The sequence below is a fragment of the Harpia harpyja genome, chromosome 10 (assembly GCF_026419915.1).
Source record: "Harpia harpyja isolate bHarHar1 chromosome 10, bHarHar1 primary haplotype, whole genome shotgun sequence".
NCBI classification, from domain to species: Eukaryota; Metazoa; Chordata; class Aves; order Accipitriformes; family Accipitridae; genus Harpia; species Harpia harpyja.
This window is the reverse complement of record NC_068949.1, coordinates 4,829,338-4,835,337: the sequence shown is the minus strand read 5'-3', so window position 1 is coordinate 4,835,337 and position 6,000 is coordinate 4,829,338.

The window sequence follows — 6,000 nt, the reverse complement described above, 5'->3', positions numbered from 1 at the left end:
GTACCACCAGACACTGTGAAACACCTCACACTGGGCACCAAAGAGAACCAAAGAAGAAACAACAGAAAATGGAAATGCCACTTTCAGATGCTCATCCAGACACAAGTTTCCCTGCCTCTTTCTTTCCAAAATGAGCTTCAGCTACCCAGTTTGGATATACATATTCAAACTCTCCCAAAACTTCCACTTTGGATGCGAGTCGTAGCTGGCACTTCTCTATTTTTTTCTACAGTCAAATGCATCAAACAATGAGGAAGGCTGAGTGATTCATAGTAATGGAATGAAATGCCATTCACAAATGTTTTTTCCATAGCAATTTGTCACTTATTGTATTGAAACCACTTCAGAAGATGTGTCTCAAAGAGTCTTTTGATATTAGCATGATTAAAAACATAATGCAATTAAGCAATCCCATAATATTTCTGTATGTTATATGAGCGGGACCTTGAGTGACCACTTCATTCAACCCTGATAAATGGCCGCTTCTAACAGAAGGCTGTCATTCTGCAAGATGCCTCAGATAGTTGTATAACACCAAGGAATTCAAACCTTCTCACCCCAGAGGCATTTTGGGTCACCAAAATTTAGCTGTTCAGCTTTGGTGTTGGGTCTAGCCTACGTGTCTCAAGCATTCTCAAATCAGCAAGAAAGATGCACCTCCCAAGAGCCATCCTACCCACTTCAAAATTGATGTCCTAAATGAATGGAAACATTTGCCCTCTAGATGTATCTTTCTCTTTTTATTGACTATCTAGATGTCTACCTGGATGTCTATCACTTTTCCTGCTGTTTCTGCCATATGTGGAATTAATATTTGCACATGTACCCGACTTGTTACACACATCTCCATATTGATTTCTTATACCTCAAGCACCCTGTTATGCAAGTATGCATAACTTTACATTCATATACCACACGGCATTAAAAAAAAATCTTTCAACAAAATGTAGATGAAAAAAGCCCTTCCAAAATGCTAGCCATCCCAGATCCCTACCTGCCGGGCAGTTGCATCGCTGGTGTGTTTCTCGAACTTCCCGATGTCTTGGCAAATGGAACTTTAGTTTCTGTTATGGGAGGAAAAAGAGCAAAATTATTCATTAATACCATTGAAACCAAAGCCTCAAATTCTTGGAAAAGTGGGACTGGGGGATGCTGCCCAAGTGGAGATGGGAGAGACAGAGCAGAACAGTTTGGGAGCGAAGAAAAGCATTAAAGTTCATAGTCTTTAACTAGAAATGTGGGGTTTGATTGGAAGCAGGCTGAGGGAGTTTCGTAACAGCCTCCAAATGTAGTCCTCCTGACAGGCATTACAAAATCAAGAGCCAGTATTGGCGAATAAAGAGGTGACTGTGTCCTCATGAGAAAGCCACGTTTCTCAGAATACCCACTCAGCAGATGAAAAATGGAGATCTGAAGCAGGTAGTCTTCCCCCCTGTGGCAGACTCCTTATGCTCATAGAGACACCTGGATGGACAGAAGGGTCTCACTGAAAAATGGCAGCTGAAGGTGGCCTGAAAACAGCAACAGCATTTCCTGAAACCTTCAGAGGCTGTGAAACTTAATTTTTTTCCAAGTGCAGAACAAGACAAAAACCTATCAAGAGCTTCCACAAGGTGGAATCATGTCAAAATGTTCATTTCCAATGAGTTTGGATTTCTAATGGTATCAGTGTGTCAGTCTCCTGCTCTCTGGGCCCATCTGTGTATCTCTTAAAGGGTCGACAGAGTCCACCTGAGGCCACCGCATCTTCCCTCATTGGAAATGTCATTAAAATTGACCCATGTCCTGAGCAAAATGCACTTTAGGGACAGCATCCATACCACCCCTCATAGACTTTATCAAAATAACTGTGATTTAGTGAAGAAAATGCAAATCAATCCAAGTAAGTTATTCATTAATGCCTATGAACTGCACTTGGTTAATGATTTGAGATGATTTGAGGAGACTGAGCTGCTGGGCTGCCTGTGCTAAGGAGTCACTCCCTCTTCCCTTCTAACCCTCAAGCCCAACTGTTCATCCCAGTTGTACCTTCTTATAGTCCAACCTACTTCACAACCAGGGCCAACATTTCAAAAGAAATAGCCTTGTGTTGGACTCAACTGAAGCCCATGCCTGGGATCATATAGAAATGACTTGATTTTCACAAGTAAGTGAGCACCTTCCTGCAAGAAGGCATCAGTTTGGGGGAAATTTCTTTTAGAGAGGAAAAAAATAAAGCAACGTATTTCTACCTGGGATGAGGGAAGGCAGAACTGGCTTGAACACTTCCATTTTTCACTTTGAAAGGACTCGCTTCCTTATTGCAAGTCAAAATCAGTAAGGGTTGTTGTGACTGACTAGAAATTTAATATTTTCAGAGCTTTTTTTTTGCACGGTAGACTGAAATGTTTTGATAGCAAGTTGATTTGGTATCCAGGCGAGAAGAGGGTTTCACGTGAGGAGAATTGCCAGTTCCCATACAAAATTTTAGCTATGTTTACCTTCTCAGTTTAAAAGCACAGATATGTGAATCTTCGCATTTGGGCATGTTCCCATCTAGCTGCCACCCCAAGATGGCATGGCTCTGCTCTGCAATGCTGCTTGGCTTCAAACACTTTGTGCTAATGGTCAAACATGGGCACAAATAGGACAGCGGAGCCTTTATTTGGATACTCGGACTGGTATGTAGGCATATGCATTCCTGCTTACATCTACACACATGCCAACCAAAATGTCTAAACACGAGACTGCCACTTTGGGTGGGGTTGCCATGTTTGGGAATTGGGCTTAGCACAGGGGAGGGGTGATGGTTCACACAGGCAGGAGCAGAAAGTCATTTCCTAACCAGCAAGGGTCCAAACACCCTGGCTGCAGCGCGGCCCTTTATAGGACAGAAATCTGCAAGGAAACATGCAACAGATCCCTGCCCCACCAAGTGCAGAGGCACCCCAGCAGCCAAGGGGGAACGGCTGGGGGGGCAAGGCAGAGTTAGGACTTGCTGCAAGAAGCCTTGGCTGGGTTGCTTTGCTGGTGCACAAGGACAGGAGCAGCCTAACTGGACTTATCAGGGTAGTAATGACACAGCAGGACTGGAGCACAACCAGGACAGGAACAGGAACGATAGCATTTCCCCACGCCTTTATCTGTGGGGTCCGGGTAGTGGAAACACCTGGGACAACTGAAACAGCATTCTCGAGGATGGGCGCCCCTCGGGAAGGAGGTGCGGGTGTTGCTGGGCAGGGCTGGGAGCACAGCCCAGAGCACTGGTACTGTGCAGCCATCAGGTACTTCCCCCTTCCCTGGCCATTGCGGTGCCTCCCTGGAGCCCAGGAGCTCTGCACATCCCTGGGGAGTGCAAAGGGCAGTGGTGCTGTGGGATTGTTCCCTTTCAGTGGGAGGCAAAACCTACCAGGAATTTAGGAGCGCCTGGAGTTCGGTTTCCTGCACAATCTGTTAAACAAACATTGACTGCAACAGAAAAAATCCTTGGCTTCTGGAGACCTCAGTTCAACTTTGGGTTGAGATGGTGAAACAAAATGAATTCCCGGCCTTTTCTGCTCCCCTCATTACCACTGTGCAAAATACCACCTGGTCCAACACGAGAAGCTGGCTTTGCTCAGGACAGCAAAAAGAAAGGGCTTTCTTCTAAAATTGGCCTTTCCAAGAGAAAACTTTCATTCCGGGGCAACAGAAAACCATTCAATTTCAGGGCAAGGTTGACTTCTGTAAGCAAAAATAAAAGAACATGGTCCCTGGGAAGCTAGTGTTTGCGATCTCCGATCTGGGGTTTATTTTTTCACCTGGAGGACACCTAGAGCATGAAACATCAGAGCAGCAACTGGCTACCTCTTACCCTGGCAGAAATGCTGAAAACACTTCTTATAGAGAGGATCAGTTTGACAGCACAGCCTGCTTGCTCTTGCCTGTCATGTTTTCTGGTGACATAACGGCTGCACCTTGCCCCTACACACATGAAAGTGCCTGAAAAAGCCTTTGCCAGCACTGCGGCCACAGCTGACCGGCTCCAACGTGAGGACTGTGCACCTCTGTATTATTTAGGGAGCCATCGCACATCACTGAGTGCGGAGGAAAGGGAAAAACCCTCTGTCTGCAAGAGGGCAAGGCCAGGCAGGTCAGGCTGAAACACATGCTGGAAACAGGCAATAAAGCCAGCATGGGCTTTTCCCATGGATTTTGTTAACTCGCTGCTAGCGTGACAGGACAGGGCTGGCTTGGGTGAACAGAGCAGTGAAAGCGAGACCTCTTCTGACATTAAAGGACCATGGCTGTGGCCTCCTAAACCTTGCAACTGCCTGTCTATTTTGGATGGGCACTTGAGATTACGTGAAAGAGAGGGCACTTCTTCAAAGGGGGCGGATTAATAGCTCTTTAGCAGACGTAGTTGTTTGCAGTCACCCAGGGAGGTGAAATCATTTCCCACCACTATCTCCAACAGCTAAAAGAAACATGTCTCAAATAGATAATCTATTACAACCATCAGGAAGATTTCAAGGGTGGGTGGTTTTGTTAACTCTTATTGTTTTATCTCCAATTTCGCTGTTTTTTCTTAAAGGCCCCACTCCTGGAATCGCAGGACCATGTGGCATAGAGCAAAAGCAAGCAGTGAGCACTCCCAGATGGAGCAAAAAGCTTGGAAACACCACCATCAAGGTTCAAGGATTGCAAGCAGCTGAAAGGAAATGGGGCTTAGCTACCAGAGAAATTAGAATTAAAAAATAGATCTCATGATTTTGGGGTGGAAAACACTAAGCTAAAGGTCAAGGCAGAGGATGCTTAGAGCAATCTTGCTGACCCTGGGAAGCAGAATTGAGCAGTGTGCCTTAAGACACTGAAGCAAAAGGAGGAAAAAAAAAGCTTTAAGTCAGGGGGGAAAGGGAGTTTTCAGGTGTCCCTCCTTTGGTCGCATAAGGAAAGAGTCCCAGGGAAATGAGTTTATTGGGAAAGCAGTAGGGATCAATGCTCCCTCCCTATCCATGGCACAGCCCCTGAATCCCTTCAGCATCACTAAAGACACAACAAATACCTTCAACACAAGCCCCTGAGAGGCTGAGTGCACTCATCACGGTGCAGAGGTTTTACAGGATAACTGCTGTTGTGTTACACACACACACTTCTACCTCTACCAGCACACAAATTCTGGGTTTTTTCCTAGCAGCAGCACTGAATCCATCCTGCTCTCCACCCTGACGAGGTTTTGGCAAATGAAATAGCACCAAATGTTACCCAGCATGGGAAAGGACCCTTTGGAAAGCATTGCCTCTCCTGCAAATGCCAGCAGTGAGTTTATTTGTGCTCTTTGTATGATTTTATGATGTCCCATAAATGCAGAGGAATTCCTACGTGGAGCTAAAGTTCTCCCTGAACTACCTGTTTCTGGCCCATTCTGCACAGACAGTTTTGTGGGAAAACTTAGTCAATTTGTGTCTGGTAGAAAATTCACCTCTGGTATTTGCTAACACCAGGCAGAGGTTTACACAGTAGCAAGTGAAGCAGCACTGGTCCAGCTGCTTCTGGGAAAGCATCTGCCGCCCTCTCCTTGTTCATCCTGAACTGAGATGGAAACACTGCCACAGCCAGCCGCGGGTGCTCCAAAACCGGGCTCCAAGACCGGGAAAACATCCCCACCAGCTGGCTTTAAAATTAACATTTTAAACAAACCAACCCAGCTCCTCTCCCTGCCAATTTGCTTTATTTTTGCTTGTCTGGAAGAAAGGCACCTAACAGGACTTTTGCATTTTGCACTTTTCAGTGCAGTCCGTATGGTGTCCACATGGCTACTTGCAGACCCTTGGGAACCTCCAAGGCACAACTGGACGCAAAACATGGCACAGTCTGGAGGGCACCACACACTCCAGCTCGGAGCACAGAGCAGTATGGGTTTTTAGCATAACCCGTATGGTTATGGTCCATGGTCCTCTATCAGCCCTTGCAGACTTCACTTCTTCATGTCCCTCCAGCTGATCTTCACAGCCACCAGAGCTAGAAAGCACTGTGCCCATG